We start from the raw sequence: 17,975 nt of genomic DNA, 5'->3' as shown, positions 1-17,975 counted from the left end.
CATAACCAAAAAAACACAAAAAAAACTCTCTAAACTTTGAAAGGTTTTATGTAGATCAGATAAAATCTGTATCAGTTTAGAGGTAACAATGGCAGAGACGTTTCTGAGTCCTGTAATTAAGAAACTGCTTGATCATCTGATCGATGAAGCCAAGTCTTTGAAAGGAGTTCGCAAGCAAGTGAAGAGCCTTCAAAAGGAGTTGGAGATCTTGGAGCCTCTTCTCCGTGACGCCGAAGCCAAGTCTGGAAGAGGAGAGTTCAGCGAGGCAACGAATGTGTGGCTGAGACAGCTCAGAGACGAAGCCGAGCGCATCGAAGACGTCGTCGACGAATACACTTATTACGCCGAGCACCGCCGTCAAAGTGAAGTCGGTTTTTTTGGGTCTCTGCGCAGGGCAAGTCATTGTGTCAAGACCTTCAAAACTCAGCGCGACTTAGCTTCCGAGATCCGAGATGTTAAAGAGTCATTACGCGAGATTAGGGAGAGAGGTCAAGTTTATGGGCTGAGACCCTTCGAGCAAGGCGGATCAAGTGGCGGGGAAGGGAAATCACGCGTCGACCCTCGCATCGGTTCGCTCTTTCTTCAAGACAATGAGCTTGTTGGCATTGGATCTGTGTCGGCGGAGCTGGTCCCTACTTTGGTGGAAGGTTCGTCTGAGCGTACGGTGGTTTCATTTGTGGGAGAAGGTGGGATCGGAAAAACTACTCTCGCCAGGAAAGTGTACAACGATGTTAAAGAAAAAGGATGCTTTGACATTCATGTTTGGGTCACTGTGTCCCAATCCTACGACATCGACAAGATTCTCAAGGTTCTTATTACCAAGATCTGTCCATCTGGGGGAGAAATGGTCAGCGTTGAACGAGCGTTCGAACTCTTGAGAAGCTCTCTAGCAGCAAAGAGGTACGTAATCGTATTTGACGATGTTTGGCAAACTGATTTCTGGAGTGACATAAAGCATGCATTTCCTTGTACTAGCAATGGTAGTAGGATTCTCGTCACGACTCGTAATTCTAAAGTCGTAGATTCCTTTAAGTCAGAATCATGGGAAATGTTTGTCAAAGCGATGAAGACTTGGTCTACAGAGCAAGCGTGGGAGCTATTTTGTAGAAAAGCATTTCCACTCTCAGGTTGTCCACCCGAGTTGGAAAATTTGTCTCTTGAAATATTAAGTAAATGCCAAGGATTGCCACTTGCTGTTGTTGCTGTCGAAAAAGAAGCTTTGCAAAGTAGAATGGAAAATAGTACTCGACAATCTCAATTGTGAATTTGAAGAACAACGTGCGCTCTCAAGTGTTTCAAAAGTTCTCTCGCTCAGCTATCATGATTTGCCGTACCACCTTAAATTGTGCTTCTTGTACTTTGGTGTTTTCCCAGAAGACTTTTTCATTGAGGAAGAAAGATTATGTAGAATTTGGGTTTCTGAAGGCTTCATTGAGTCGAGAAAAGACAAATCGTTGGAACAAATCGCTGGTGAGTACATGACAGAGCTTATCAGTAGAAACTTGGTTTCATTTGAGTTGCGCTATGGATCTGATAGATACTGCAAAGTGCATGATTTGATACGAGACCTAATCCAAAAGAGAGCTAGTGATTTGGGTTTTTATCAATTATTCGACAAAAGTAAGACGAGTTTTGAAAAGAAGGGTCGGCGTTTGATAATTCACAACACTGCAGAGAATGTTTTGGAAAGTGTTAGTGATATGAAGATTCGCTCGGTTGTTCTTGTTAACACTAGTGACGTATCAGATTCTTTTGTAGTTGGTCTATTCAAAAAATGTAAATTGTTGAAGGTTGTTGATTTTAAAGATACTCCAGTTGATAATGTGTCAGATATAGGGTATTTGTTACTCCTTAAATACCTAAATCTGAGTGGCTCAAAAGTAAAGACTCTCCCGAAGTCCATCGGAAAGCTACATAATCTGCAAACACTGGATGTCAACGATACTTTAGTGATGGAGCTGCCACGTGAGATTAACAAACTGCATAAATTGCGTCATCTTTATTGTGGCTTTCGCGGCAGAGAAATAAAATATAATGTCAAATCAGCTGTTGGTGTGAGGATGCATGAAGGGATTGGAAATTTGGAAGAGTTACAAACACTAGCTAGAGTGGAAGCTGATGTTGGTTTCATGAAAGAGCTACAAAGGCTGAGTAAACTGAAACATTTTGGCATTTCAAAAGTGGGTGCAGAGATGTGTAAAGTACTTTGGGAGTCTATTGAAAAAATGAAAGATCTTGAAGAGTTATTTCTAACCTCAATCAACAATAAAGAGGTGTTGAATTTAAACTGCATTTCATCTCCTCCTCTTCGTTTGCGATCTCTCCAACTGAGATGTCGACTACAGCAACTGCCGACTTGGATTTCTGAGCTTCAGAATTTGCAGGGTCTTGTGTTACATTTCTCGAGGTTAGTCGACGAGCCGCTGAAATGCCTCAAAGGTTTGCCCAATTTGGAACACCTTCATATGATTAAGACATACGATGGAGGGGAATTGCTGTTTGAGGAAGGTGGTTTTCCAAAGCTGAAGACACTTCATTTAAGTTTTTTAAAAGGGCTAAAGGTGATTAAGTTTGAAAGAGGAGCACTTCCTCTCCTCGAGAAGTTATACATCGGACCTTCCCCACTGATGAAGGAAATTCCAGGCAGTCTTCAACACCTAACAAAACTTAAATCCCTTGAAATTATTGATATGCCAAAGGAATTTGTGAAGGCTCTACAACCCCACGGAGGCTCTGAGTACTGCAAGATTCAGCACATATCTTCAGTCATTTTTTGGTTTGATTATGACCCTTACAAACTTGGTAGCACAAAGCTTATGCAACTTCTAGAGGAACAACAATGATGTAAGCAATGTTTCAATATATTGAAATTTCAATTTGCTTGAAATGAACTTGATGTTATATTCAATTTATTTTAATTTTTTCAGGGAAATTGGACGTCATTGCAGATCATAGCGTTATGAGGTATCCAAATTATTTTTCCTCAACCTCATGGGTGTCTTAATTATTTGCATTTCACGATTAGAGCACTTGCATAATAACAGAGCGAATAAAATCCAGTTTCAACACCCAACGAAAAGAATTAGCATTTAACACTGCTTTCATTTGTATTTGTTTCTTTTCTTGTAAATATTATTATTCAGCTACGTGATTAAGTTAATTTTATAGTCAATTTTTCGTTGCAAAAGATTCTTTCACTTGACACTACTTCTTTTTGGAACTTGTTTTTAATTTTCCTCAAATTTTTTTCACCAGGGAGCATGGAATGATGTACGTTAGGGCGTGTTTGATTATTTATTCTCAGCTTGAAACAATGTGTGTTTTATTTATTCTCAATGCGTGTTTGATTATTTATTCTCAGCTTGAAACAATGTGTGTTTTATTTATTTTATCGCTGTTGTAGCTTGAGATGGTATTTATCACTGTTCTTTGTGATGCCAAGATGAACTCGAAGATTAAGTAATTTTAAGTAATGATATTTCAAGGTACTCAAAGCTCTATCGAGATTTTCCCATTGGGTTTGATCTTGAGAGGTTTTAATGAGACTTTTTTTTAAATGTTTTTTTTTTTCTACTCATTCTACTTGGGTTTTAAGAGTTGAAAAATATACAAATATACAGATATATATCAACATGAAAAAATGGAGATTACTTGCAAATTGGTTCATCTCATATTGATATATGTCTGGATTAAAGCTTCAGTCGTATACCATTTCGCTTGGAAGGAAGGAAAGCATTAGATATTATATGTTCCTCTGAAGCTCACAGAATTGTTCTTTTTTTTTTCTTTTTCTTTTTTAACTATGACAATAGTGCACCATAATACATATACTTGGTAAAAAAAAAATGTCATACGAAGTTCGTAATAATTTGTACTTGTGTGCTTTTTCATTCAAGTTTCTCATCATTAACAGTAAGCAGAACTCGAGTCTATATATTCTGAGAGATGAGAAATTAAAAAAATAGATATGATGTTTGTGAAGAAATTACAGATAACTCTTCAAATGTTTCTAGAAATTATAGATCATAACATATATGTTTGAAAGAGTTTAAAAATTGATCAAGTCTTCGTACCCCGAAAAATAGACATCATGTAAGTTAGTTTTACGTCATTTATATTTTATTGCATGTAAGCAAGCTAACCGAGACGCTCGTGTTTAATTACTACATTGGTGAGTTTTCATCAAGAGACGCATAATTAATTATAATGTCAGAAGGTTTTCTGGTCTAATCATGTTGCATGCTAAGAAGATGAAGTGAAAAAAGACTAAAGGCAAAGGATCAAGGTTTTTTTTTTAATAATGAAAGATCAAGGATTTTTTAATACTTATAAAAAAGCACATTGAGACATTCTGGTTAATACAAATGTGACACCGGTTTCTTCTATTTCCACTCAGTTTCGTTTTCTTTTTTTCTTGCTACATCAATTTTAACAACTTGAGGCAAAGAATAAGTAAAACTAGTTCAGTGATTAGCACACACACCCCAAATAATTAGATGAATTTGAGTGAAGTTAAAAGGAAAAAAATTGATCCCAACCATAAAAACAAAAGAACAGACTTACTATAGAACAAAGTCGCCAGAGTCACATGAAGGAAATTCCCAAGGTGTACATGATGTTTCAAAAATAATACCACGACAACACCATATTGCAAACTCTAGTCAATAAATATTTAATGAATAAATCAATTTAGAAATCATCAGAGCAATGCAATGCAAAAAAAAAAAAATAATAATAATAATAATAATAATAAGAGACCGCAACTCATGGATCTAAGAGAAATTTATGGAGCAGAGTAAGCCATACCATGTGTTTCCATCTGAGGACTATCTTTGTGGACAAGGATTCGAAAGCCAGAAATTGATTGCAAGTAAAGAGGAACGTAAATTACAAGTTTAAAGACAAATGTAACGTAGATTGATAGAACTATGTGATGTAACTTTTATACTCGAGTAATAACGCCACACATAGAGCTACCATTGTTCTACAAGTTCTTCAGTAACATTTCAGAACCAAAAGACCATAAAAAAGACATGAAGAAACCAACGGAAACATAAATCTTCTAATTCATTCATATATCGTAGTACTAAAGTTCACAGTAATGATCTCTAATTCACTCGCTCGTAAATACTGTAAATGTAAAGACTGGCCATAATAAGAGACACAAAACAACATCATGACCAACAAGAAAAATATAAAAAAAAAAAAAAAATCAAAAGTTAATAATAATTAAAACAACAGCGATAACAGAATTGATCAATCTTGGGTCTCACTCTTCTTAGCAGCTCCGATTTCTACGCCGGCGTCGCGTTCCTCGAGCAACTTTCCTGCTTCTTCTTCCTCATCGTTCTGCTCCTTCTTCTGAGCCTCCGCGGCCTTCAAGCTCTTGAGCTTCGAGTGGTTGTAATACCCTGAGTAAAATAGCCAATAAAAAAATTAATTTTGACAAATTAGTCAATATTTAGTTTATTTTACGAATTAGTCAATAAACTACATTAATTAATTTAATTAGATAAAAATACTTTTCATTAAAATAAACAGTTACCAAATATAAATTAATTAACAAAAATAAAATAAATAAATGAAAAACATTATAATAAATAACTCTTCCATTAATAGATTAAAATAATTCCCTAAAAATATGAAAAATATTACGAGATCTTCACCGTCGATCTGATCGAAAGCTTTACCGTGACGCTCGAAAGTTGCGTCATAATTTCTAAATTTATTCAAGCATTGTTCTATAATAAATTTACCGAAATTAACACAAATAAATATAAATATACCGGCAATAACACAAATATACCGACATTAACACAAATTTGAACAAAAATTAAAAACTAAATAGCGAAATATTATTTTTCTACCGTTTCAGTTACTAACATTAACACAAATAAACACAAAAATGCGATACTTCTTTTCATAGACCCAAAAAATTTGAACATAGAAACAAAAATCTGAGAAATCTGTTGTGTTGTCGTCATCGTCACAGCGTCCTCATTGACAAAGCTATTTTCGAGGGCTAGCAGGTTCAGGTATTACGCCAGCCCGTCAGAAGATTCAAATACCGGTTCGAGATAACCGCTCCCCGAAGATCCGGAGATACAAAGCTCGTCAGCCCAATCGATCCGTAACCATTTTTCATACGAATAGGTCTCCAACGACATGTGTTCCAAGACGAAATAGTGAGTCCCAACTGACACACGATGTGTCCCTAACAGTCCGGAGCTCACAACCTCACCTCCCAGACTATAAATATAAGACAATCAAGCCCATGTCGGGCCACTAGTACAAAACATGTCATCAGGTGCGACTTTTTTCGCACTTGAAAGTGCAAAGGTCGCACCTGAAAGTACTTTCAGGTGCGACTTTAGGTGCGACAAAGTCGCACTCGAAAGTCCGCACCTGATGACTTTAGGTGCGAAAAGTCGCACCTGAAAGTCTTGATTATCAGGTGCGACACATTTAGGTGCGACTTTTCGCACCTAAAGTCGCACCCAAATTGTCTCCAAAACGCTCTATAAAAGCAGGGAAAATGGCATCAGATGCGACTAGTCGCATCTAATACTTTAGTGCCAAAAGCATCAGATGCGACTAGTCGCATCTGATGCTCTTTATCTTTATTTTTAAAAAGATTTCATAATAAATATTCTGGAACGACATGATGTACATTGTAATACTAATCTGATGCAGTACAGTCCCACATCGAACACGCTTTGACATTTCTGGAACGATTTAAGAAACGGTCCAAGCACGCTCGACTTTGAGGGGGCGCACCGGTTGACTCGAGCATCAGTTTTGCTATTGGTACCATTCGTTTCGAAGCTACGGACGTTATCTACATGGAATGCTTTTCGAGTCTATAAATGAAAACTTTTCGGCTCCTAAAAACGTCATTTACTGCACTTAATTCGAGTTTAATGTTTTGTGTTAATTGTGTGACTTTTCGCTTACTTGTCTTTTGATTTTCTTTGCCTTTTCGGTTTCTCTTTTGGTTTGTATTTACTCCTCGTTTTCAGACCTGGGGAGGCAGTTTAATGGATGAAATATTTCAGGAAAAAATATTTTGGACCAGAATCACACTTATTATTACATGTGATTATATTGTATCCCGCCTAATCTAGTTTACAATTTTAATTTCATTCAACTAATTTTAAACTAAACAACCTATTCACTAACCTAATTGATAAATTGATAATAAATCAAAACAAATTTAAATTAAACTAAACACTAAACACTAACCTAAACATATTACTAAACATTAACATGTTATCAAATTACTTACAATTACAATTAACATAAACTAATCAAAATTAAATTAAACAACCTAAACATATTATTCCTATCTAATTAACATTTACAATTATTAATATATATTAACCTACATATTTCACATTAACTAACCTACATATTAACTAACCTAACATATTAACTAACAGATTATATAAAACTAACCTAACTAACTAATATATACACTAACCTGCAGACAAAGGACGTGCGGCCGGGGACTCGGCTCAGAGGCTGGGACTCGGGGACAGCGGCTCAGAGGCTGGGACTCGGAGGATAGGAACTCGGCAGCGGGGCCGGGACTGAGCGCACGGCGAGGTTCGGAGGCTCGGACGACGAGGCTGTGAGCGAGGCAGAGAGAGGGAGAGGCAGTGAGTGAGAGAGAGGGAGAGGCAGTGAGTGAGAGAGAGAGAGAGAGAGAATACCGGTGGAGAGGCGGAGAAGATGGCAGAGCGCGGCGGAGGCTGTGGTGGCAGCGAGAGAGAGAGAGAGAGAGAGAGAGAGAGAGAGAGAGAGAGAGAGAGCTGTCGGAGAGGCTTGAATGGTTGTGGAGAGACGTTGGTGGTTGTGGAGGTCGTTGTAATGGTTTGTGGTGGTGGAGAGGGCGGAGCATAGTTGCAGAGCGAGAGAGAACGTTTTTTTTTTGTGAAATCGGCGGACTCAAATGAAGAAGACGAAGTGCAGAAGATTTGGTTTTATAGAAAAACCTAAATTTCAGGTGCGACTTAGTCGCACCTGAAACCTCTATTAGATGCGATTAGTCGCACATGATGCATTATCAGGTGCGATTAGTCGCATCGGATAATATCTAAAAAAAATTAAACCAGAATGCCACGTCAATACTTAATGAAAAAATGAGGGGGGAAATTGGCCCGCTTAAAATTTTAAACTATCAGGTGCGACTTTGTCGCACCTGATAGTTTTTTGAACTATCAGGTACGACTAGTCGCACCTGATACTCAAAAGAAAAAACAATTTTAGCGAAATTTTTTGGACTTCGGGTTGACAATCCGGTGCGACTAGTCGCACCCGAAAGTCACTTAGATGCGACTTTTAGGTGCGACTAGTCGCACCTGATAGTCATGCGCATCAGAAAACCAAATTTGTAGTAGTGGGCATGTTACTTTTGATTCTATTTTCGATTCTTATCTCCAAGTTAATATCTTTGTACTGTTTCTGAGCGATCATAATACAAACAGCCCCGAGCTTACAAGTTAATATCTCCAAGTTGATTCTATTTTTTAATTTCGCACCAGAAAATGAAATTTGTAGTAGTGTTTTTTATTTTATTTTTTTTTAATTTGTTACAACTTTTGGTAAGTTTTTTTTTTGGGTGTGACAAAATGACTACTTTTAGTAACCCTAATATATTCGGTGAGATAAATTTGTTGCAAATTTTAGTAAGAAAATTAACCATATAATTAGTGATATTTTTAGTTTGTGATCATTCATAAGAAAAAAAAGTTATTCATGAAACTAATAAACTATTAATATTAATTAGTGATGATTTATTTTTTTGCTACAAATATTTTCTGTTACGATGGATTAATTTATGGTGGGGGAATGTATAGTTTATTAGCTAAATCTACAACTTTTGTGAAGGAAAAAATAATTGTGAAAAAAGTATTTTGTTTGGTCATTTGGACGTGAATAAACATAGTATTTTTAGTATTAGAAATTCAGAATTGTTGCAACAAAAATTATCACAAAAAATTCAAATTCTTTAGTAGTGTATGGAAATGAATAAATATTGATTTTTGGCCTTGTAGGTTCTTGGACAAGGCATCTATAGTGGAACAAGAAGACTTTGAGGTGAACGGGAATGTGTTGACTCGGAATCCATGGAAGCTTTGCTCGGTGACGAAAGTGGAGGAAGTGAAGATGATGATAAGGTTGCTTCCGATATGGGCGACCACCATTCTGTTCTGGACCACTTACGCTCAGATGATCACTTTCTCCGTCGAACAAGCTTCCACCATGGAACGCTCCGTCGGGTCCTTCCAAATCCCGGCCGGCTCTCTCACTGTCTTCTTCGTCGCCGCCATTATGATCACCATTGTTGTCTACGACCGTGTCATCATGCCTCTCTCCAAGAAATGGACTGGCAAACAAGGTATGCTCATATATAAACATTTATGATTTAGTGTAGATCTGTTCGTGCATATGTTATATAAATCAATCACAACATGGATGCATGGTCTAGTAAACTCCACCTTACTTACAAAGCAATTCTATTTGCACAACTTATTATTAGGTCATGATTGAACGTGGTTAACTACCATAGTCTCTATTAATTGAGATTCTAAAATAACGAATTCTAGCTAGTTCTTGACCTGCTGGATAACTAATTTGTATTATATGCATATTAGGTTTATTGATTGACATGATTAGCAACTATAGTCTAAAGTTAAAATTCTCATCCAGTTAGCTCAATTAGGAAGATGTCCTATTTTTTATATGAAATATGTGACTACTTTAAAAATTAAAATGATTTTTTTTTATATATCAAATTACTCTATGAGAATGCAATGAAAACTTGTCACGTAGTTCTAGCTAATCTACTTAATCTTTTATAATTATATTTTCTTTCTTATTTTTTAATTTCCTATAGGCTTCACAAACCTACAAAGAATCGCGATAGGCCTCGTCTTATCAACCCTAGGAATGGCAGCCGCGGCGGTGACAGAGATGAAGAGGCTCTCGGTGGCAAAATCCACGGCCTCCTCAACAGCCGGAGCGACGCTCCCGATAAGCGTGTTCCTCTTGATCCCACAATTCTTTTTGGTTGGGTCGGGCGAGGCGTTCATATACACGGGTCAGCTCGACTTCTTCATAACTCAGTCCCCGAAGGGAATGAAGACAATGAGCACGGGTTTGTTCCTCACGACGCTCTCTCTCGGCTTCTTCGTGAGCAGCTTCTTGGTTTCGGTGGTGAAGAGGGTCACGGGAAGCCACAACGGCCAAGGCTGGCTCGCCGATGACATCAACCACGGCCGCCTCGATTGCTTCTATGCCCTTCTCACCGTACTGGGCCTCATCACCGTACAGAGCCAATAACCCTAAGCCCAAACCTGCCTTGCAAATGATCAGTAATGAGAGTGAGAATGGAAATGATAATTACGAAAAATGCTAGTCAAGGGTTTATTTTTTAGACATGTATAATTAAGAAGTGGAATCTTGTACAACTGCTGATTGGGTTAAGTACGTCTTTGGGGTTTTTGTAATATTGTGTAATTTTTTTTTCTTTTTTCTTTTTCCTTTTTTTGTAGCATATAATGCATGTACAACAATCAGTCGTTTTGGTGTGTGTTATTTTTTTTTTTTTTTGGGAAGCTCTATGATCTCATGAGCTGTAATCTCTGCAATGAAATCATGTTCATCTTTGTCTTTATGTCCTCCGTTTCTTTAATTGTCTGTTTTCGTTCCACTAGTTTGTGGTTGTAACGTCATATTCTAATTAACCACTAGTATTAAGAAAATTTTATCAATTCATATGGCAATAAAATATTAATAATTATGTATAGAACATCATCATTAGCAGGACAGAAATAGAGAAAAAATAAAGGCCAAAATATCTAGACCATTTAATATTCTACAAAGACTAATAACCGAGCTCCACTAGCTAGTAAATTAAACAGACATTACATGTAAAGTATACATGTATATATATATATATATATATGAATTGTAAAAAATTGAATGAGTATGGATCATTGCTTGGAACCCATTTAGTTCGATCTAGGGATAGACCCTAAATTGTCGAATGGTGGTTGATTTTCTAACTTGTCTTCTCCCGACGTGAATGAATTTTCCCCCGACACGTGTTTTACGTTCAACATTAAGCTTTTCAATAATTGTGAGGTGGGGAGGAGATCTCATATCGTCTCCAGAGTTAGAGAGAGAGAGAGAGAGAGAAAATATTTTTAGTGAGGAAATTTGAAGGACTATGATGAGCCTTGAAAGCAACTTGGGTCCAAGGAAATTGAGTTTTTGGCTTTTGAGTCCACACCAAGAAGAATTTCCTCTGCAAGGCGTAGTCCATGGCGGCAGGTCCGCAAGGCATGAATTCTCAAAGTCTCGGACACAAGGAAGAGGGTTTTGGCGTCTTGAGTGGAGACGAGGTGCTGGGCAGTACTTGACTCCTACCCTTGCTCTTAGTTAGAGTTTTGACCTTGTGAGCCAGACTTGTGGTTTTCGTCTTTGGGCATGGGTCTTGATCTCGTAGGTCTACTGCTTTGGGTTTTTATGGTAATTTTTTTGTAGGAGAGAGTCGTTTTTCCACGATGAAAAAATGACGCTATAACAAGTAATATATTTTTGTATGTACTTAAAAAAAATCGTCCAGTAATTATTTAGCCATATGAAACGTTAGAAATTTTGAAATAGTCAACGTTTTGTTATTTTTTGTAAATAGCCACGTGAATCTATTTACGCTATCAAAATAATAAAAAAAACACATAGTAAATTTCTAGTAAATACGACTGTTTACGAAATATTTACAATAGTTTTTGGCTATTTACGAAAAATTTACAAAACGTTGGCTAAAACGCAAATGCTTATGTTTACGTGGCTTATATCGCTAAATTTTTGAAAAAAAAATGTTTCAGCTTTTAGGATATTTTGATAAATGAACATATGATTTTTTTTTCTTATGCTTTCGCACCGACTCAAGCTCTGACGCATTTGAAAGGCGGGGATGGTTACAAACCGAGCTAGCTTATTTTATCGTTCTCTCTCTCTCTAAACACTCACTCAAGATAGTTTTAATAAATTAAGTTTGCTGAATAAATATAACATGGCATGATAGAGCTTTAAATGCTTCAAGCATTCACAAATAAATTAACAGTAGATTTGGATACATGTTTTAAGTTATAGACCAATTTTTTTTATTGATTAAATAAATATATTTCCTCTCTTGTATCCAAGTCTAACAAAATGTTCATTATGTAGACCACTATTTTTAATAAGAAAAATTAGTGGGTTTAAGCCACTTGAAACGCTGGTATTACAATCTAGCCAATATTTCACGTAAGTTTCAAATCTAGTCACGGATGATGACTTGACTTTATTATTCATTTAACAAATTACTAGATTATCATCTATTAAAATCGGCTAACATCGACATGTAACTAATGTTTTAATACACGTCAATTTTTTCATTTTAAAAAAAGAATACACGTCAAACTTTTAATAGTTCATAATATTTTATTTCTTTTTTTAATTTGTTGATTTGAAAAGAGCGTTCAAATCTGCGTAATCCATAATGTAAGGGAAGTTTTTTTGGCTTATTAATTTCAATTAATTTCCGTTTATTTTACATGCGATAAGTTTTGGCTGCTAGTTTTCTTGGGTTAATTTCAATTAATTTTTTTTTATTTTACACGCGATAAATTTTAGTTGGCTAAAATATTGACTTATAGTTGGTTTCTATGATTTATGTTACATAAGAATATTTTCGTTTTTTTCTAACCGTATATTTCTGTAGATTGATAGATTACAAAATTTATCAAACATTGGCTAACTCCTTAAAACTATGTTTGAAATTGATTATGTTGCTAGATTACTATTTTAATAAACGGAGCCTATACAAAATTTATGCCGAGCTGATTATTTTGATACCAATAAAGACCCGCTTCTTATAGTGAATAGGACTTCTCATCGTGAATATCTACCTAATGTACAACTCATTATTATATGTATGTGATCTAGCAAATAATAATAATTTTACGTTCAACTAATGGTTCCCAAAGTCTATTGATCAACATCTCACCATAAACAGATTTCATCCTTTTTAATAAAATCCCTCGATAAACTTCGATGTCTATGAGTTGCTACTAAAAGTGGAATGAAGATCGACTTAAAGAAATCTGTTATATTAAGAATACAAGACCGCGAACTATATCATTTAAACCCAAAATAATATGACCTATCAATGATCAATCTATATCCGAACTTTTTAGTTGCTTATCCTAACCTTATTTGGTTACGTTAGTTTTTGATCCTTGGGTCACTGAAGAGCCAAATTGTGACAACAACAAAACTCACACATCAAAACTTGTAGAATCAATCACATATTATGTATGGCTGCCTAATTCTCAACACCGAATTAGGACCATTGTTTTAGAATCTTGAATAGATAAATAAATGAGTGAATAAATTTAAATAGCATATGGTCATGAAATCCCATCCCACCAGCGTTTTAAATCTACTTTTTCCAAAAAAAATATGAACTCTCGCTATCATTATTATTACTGTTCTAGATAACAATACGCATATATATACCAAGATGGCCTTAAAACCAATCATCTTCCTTTGCTTTCGGAATTTGCTTATATAAAGTCTTCACATTCTTCCTTTTCTTTCCATTATATTTCATGTTTAAGATTTCTCCCTTTCTTTTTACCTTTTGATGGTCCATATTGTTTCATCTGAAAAAATAAAGTAATGGTATTTGTTCCGGTCACAGGGAAATTATGAGTTATGATCATAATTCCATTAAATTCATTAACAGTTTTGACACAGTGCTGTGATTTTCTTTGAATTCTACAATGCATAGACGTAGCTACGATGCGTGGTGCCTATTTTTATTTGAGCACTCTAGAAAAGTAATTAAAATAAAACGTTGAAATTTTAATGTAACCAACGTTTTGAAAAAGTTTAAAAAATAGCCAATTGTAATAACTAACTTCCTAGTTGAAAATTTTATATATTTTAGATCAATATTCATAGTTATGAATATTGATCTAAAAAAATAAATTTTGGTTAATTCAAGAAATTACCATTAAAATGTTTTTTCTTTCAAAAATACCCTCACATGCAAGGCATGTGCGAATTCTGTTAATTAACTTTACAGGACTACTTGGGCTAAAAACCAAAAGGCTAGGGATGATTTTGCTTCTAAAAAAAGTATGAGGACTAAAATGGTTTTAAGTGTAAAAAGTTAGGGACCATTAATTGAGCCAAAAACTCTAATAAAAAACAACCAAGAAACGGGATTCAATTAAAATGGCCAAATAGAAAGAAAGAAGCTTTGTAAAGGTTTTGAGTGACCCGTTTGTCTTCGGCGGTGCATCGGAGGAGATGAAGTTTAGCGCGAGAAGTCCTCCGGCGATTAGAGAAGCGCTCATTGCCCTTCGGCTCACTGTTTCAGGTTTTTTCACAAAGGAGTTCGTGAATTAAAAGGAGATTGTTTGAGGAAGAGGGCTGAGTGTTTCTCTTCTTAAGCTAACGTGAGTGCATTGATTGTCATGTAAGTCCAGCACAAGACCCAAATCCAATGACTTAATTAGTCAACGTCACAACCTTAGCCAACAACCTAAAGCCACGCTTGGTTACACTCACAGGCTAGCGCTACTAGCTAACTAGGGTGACGTGATGTGGTCTTTCTATTAGAGGCTTCGAACCTATACAAAACCATGAGTATCCAAGAAAAAAAACTCCATACTCATATATATGTTCTAAATGTTAAAATTGAGTTCGTCAGTTCGCCCTCCCGGGTCACTTCGTCAGCTCGTCAGCTCGCTCTCCCGGGTTAGCTCGTCAGCTCACCCTTCCTCCTGACAAGCGTGTGCCTCGGAAATCCTCTCCTTGGAACTCATATCACATGGGAATATGTGTTACATTTATTTGTCATCTATTTTCCATGTCTTAACAAACAAGTACTCTAACAATAAGCTGTAAGGAAAACTCTCAGCTCTCTCTCGTGGGTTCTCGCTTGAGGTTCCTCTCGTGAGTTCTCTCGCTTGAAGTGAGTCTGAGTCTTTTGCCGTGGTTTCTTCCTCTCCGTTAGTGATGGAGGACCTGTGCGATAGGTGTTCGGAGTTGGGTATCGAAGATGAAGACGACGGAGATGTTTTGGTCCTTGACGGGGATGAGCTTGTGAGCTCCGAAGCTGATCTTTCTGATTGTCTTTTGGGAAGGCTACTGAGGAGGAAAGCCTTCAATAGAAATGCTCTAAAATCTGTTATGGCAAAAGTGTGGAGAACTACCGGAAAACTTGAAGTGAGCGACCACGGGAACGGAATCTTCTGTTTTTGGTTCGAAAATTCTGCTGATAAAAAACGAGTTTGGGAGTCGGGTCCTTGGACCTTTGACAAATCCTTCTTGGTCTTGGACGACCCTGAACTCGAGAAGAACAATGGCGATGAGTTCCGCTTCGTCGAGTTCTGGATCCAGCTCCACGGGATCCCGTTCAAATATCGCTCGGCGCAGATGGGAGAATTGATTGGAGGAAAGATTGGCCGTACCTGCAAGGTGGAGAAGACAAGAGACGGTCGGGTTAGCGGCGAGTTTATCCGGGTCCGCATCGCCATCGATATTGGACAACTCTTGAAGAAGGGGATTTTTATCAAGCTCGGTGCCGATGTTGAGAAGTCTTGGATTGCTTTCCGGTATGAGAAGCTCGCCGATTTCTGCTTCGTCTGTGGGCGGCTTGGGCATGGCGAGTCTGAGTGCCGGGACAAGGACGAGACTCCGATCATTGGCGGGAAGGCTCCTTTTGGGGCGTGGCTGCGCGGCGAGACTCCCCACAAGTCTGGTCCCGGCACCTGGACGTTCAATGGAACCAGACCTCCCCGGGAAGAGGGCTGGGATGGCCCTGTCACAAGCCCGGCGACGCCCGGGTCGGAGCCACCCAACATGGCCGCCGAAGACAAGGACAAGAGGCGGGGAAACGAGAAGGGCTCTGCACGAACTGATGAGAACGACGCTCCTACTCGCCAATCTGATGAGAGTGGTCCGGCGCCAATGGACACGGAGCCGAGCGGGTCCCGGGGTAGGGCGTCGAAGAAGAGAGTTCCGGCGACGAAGATCTCGGCGGAGAAGGCTGGTGTTGCTGTGCCGGCCCAGAAGTCGAGCGAAGTCGACGAGGTCTCGAACCAGACGGCGGAGTCGACGCTCCCAGAAGAGACGAACCAGATCTCGGCGGAGAAGGCTGGGGTTGCTGTGCCGGCTGAGAAGTTGTGCGAAGTCAACGAGGTCTCGAACCAGACGGTGGAGTCGACGCTCCCAGAAGAGGCGAACCAGAAGAGGTCGCCGGCCGAGCCCGAAGTCGCGATTCCGATGGCCGGGGAGGCGAGCGAAGCGGCGGTTTCAATTCTCCCTGACGAGACAGGCTGGATGAGGACGACGACCCAGGCGAAGACGAAAGCGACCGAGACGGTGAGTCAGACCCAACCGGCTGAGGCGCTGACGAGCGGGCCCACATCCTTGCCTTCAGATTTTAGACCGTTGGGTTCTTCTTCCCCGATTTGGAGGAGCAAGATTTCTGTGGCTCCGGGTCCTGAGGAAGGTATGGCTTTTGAGGGAGTTCTGGGAGTTGCAGAGAGCGGTTTAGCTTTTCAGAGAAAAATTAAAAAAAGAAATGGCAACAGTACTATGGGTGTGGGGCGCGAGAATAAGCGTATACATGGAGCTTCGCAGCTAGGGCACCCTGACGCTTTGGGGCCCACGCCCACTACTGCTGAAAGAGCTGATTTGGGCCTGGGAAAACTTGGGCTTGGCTTTGAGAAAGGGAATCCTATCTTTGGGCCTAAACATAACCAATTCAGAGCGAATTTGGGCCCAGTTTCATTCAGCCATGCTGAGGCCAACATAAAGGCTGACGAAAGCGTTGCTACGGGATATATTTCCACTGATGGGAGTGGGACGGGTTCTGACCCCAAGCCGTCGACGGAAGGGATGAGCGAGAGAGGAGCGGGGAAGAGAAAATCAAGCGAACGCCTCAGGTTTGGCAATGTCAAGAGAATGGCGCGACTCTTTGAAGCCGGAGGCGAAGGAAAGAGCGGCTCAGAGGACGCGGCACGCTCCCCCACGGTTGTTCAGAGGATGATGGTAGCTGAAACGGGGACAGGGTCCGATGGTGAGAGTGGGCAAAGGAGAGTGTTGAGATCCACGCTCGACACACAGGTAAGCCCATATACCACCCCTCATACTCATGTTCTTCAGTTTGATTCAGGATTTAGAGACTTACTTACTGCCACACATGACCTAGGGAAGAGAGATTTATTTCCTGTTACTCGTTCTTTGGAAGTTTCTAGTCCGTTAGATTCGACCTTAGTTGTTACTGATGAGAGAGCGGCGCCCCTCGAGAGTGAGGGCCGCCGAACGCGATGATAGGCGTTATCTGGAACGTCCAGGGGTTAGGCAACCCCGGGACGAGGTCAGCCCTCCTTGCCCACGTTCGTGATCATAGTCCTGACTTTATCTTTCTATCGGAGACTAGACTACGGCGTGAGGGGGCTGAAAGAGTGAGAGTGTTGCTTGGTTTTGATGGTTGTATGATGGTGGACTGTCTTGGTAGGAGTGGAGGCTTGATGTTACTTTGGAAATAGCCTGTGAGATTCCTACTCGGGACGTTTTCGAGATATCACATCGAGGGAGATCTGGTTAACGAGTTAGGCGAGAGTTGGAGATTTGCGGGGATCTACGGTGATCCTGTGAGCACCCAGAGGAGACATACTTGGGAGCTTCTTCGTCGTCTCCGGAGCTCTTTCACGGGTCCTTGGTTAGTTGGGGGAGACATGAACGAAGTCGCCTCCAACTCAGAGATTAGAGGAGGTAGAGACAGAGGGCCCGGCCAGTTATCTGCTTTCAGAGAGATGATTTCGGATTGCGACATACATGACTTAGGTTTCGAGGGAGACCCCTTCACCTGGCGCAGAGGAAGTATAGAGGAGCGCTTGGATAGA

At 39.1% G+C, this 17,975-nt stretch overlaps 1 protein-coding gene and 2 pseudogenes across 4 annotated transcripts in view; all 3 read left to right on the top strand.

Moving 5' to 3' along the window:
• The window catches only part of LOC149398032 (disease resistance protein RPM1-like), a 73,761-nt gene extending 70,204 nt beyond the window's left edge, over window positions 1-3,557 (top strand). The window contains exons 1-3 of one of the 2 annotated variants that reach the window (XR_016297207.1): window positions 2,789-2,844; window positions 2,928-2,964; window positions 3,256-3,557. The gene's annotated coding sequence lies outside the window, so the exon portion shown is untranslated. Of the gene's footprint in view, window positions 1-2,788; window positions 2,845-2,927; window positions 2,965-3,255 lie in introns of those variants that run through there. The other variant, XM_089615722.1, reaches the window with a different exon arrangement.
• Window positions 3-17,975, top strand: part of LOC149398029 (disease resistance protein RPM1-like) — a 90,283-nt pseudogene continuing 72,310 nt past the window's right edge. The window contains exon 1 of the transcript XR_016297208.1: window positions 3-2,778. The product of XR_016297208.1 is annotated as a disease resistance protein RPM1-like (transcript). The remainder of the gene's footprint in view (window positions 2,779-17,975) is intronic.
• On the top strand, window positions 9,035-10,344 carry LOC149398031 (protein NRT1/ PTR FAMILY 6.2 pseudogene; annotated as a pseudogene). The gene is made up of 2 exons (XR_016297089.1): window positions 9,035-9,400; window positions 9,899-10,344. The product of XR_016297089.1 is annotated as a protein NRT1/ PTR FAMILY 6.2 pseudogene (transcript).

The sequence above is a fragment of the Urtica dioica genome, chromosome 5 (genome assembly GCF_054948205.1).
Source record: "Urtica dioica subsp. dioica isolate 48M chromosome 5, U.dioica_male_clone48M_v1_H2, whole genome shotgun sequence".
Taxonomy (NCBI): domain Eukaryota; kingdom Viridiplantae; phylum Streptophyta; class Magnoliopsida; order Rosales; family Urticaceae; genus Urtica; species Urtica dioica.
Note: the sequence above shows the minus strand (reverse complement) of the source record. Positions and strands in the feature narration are given on the sequence as shown.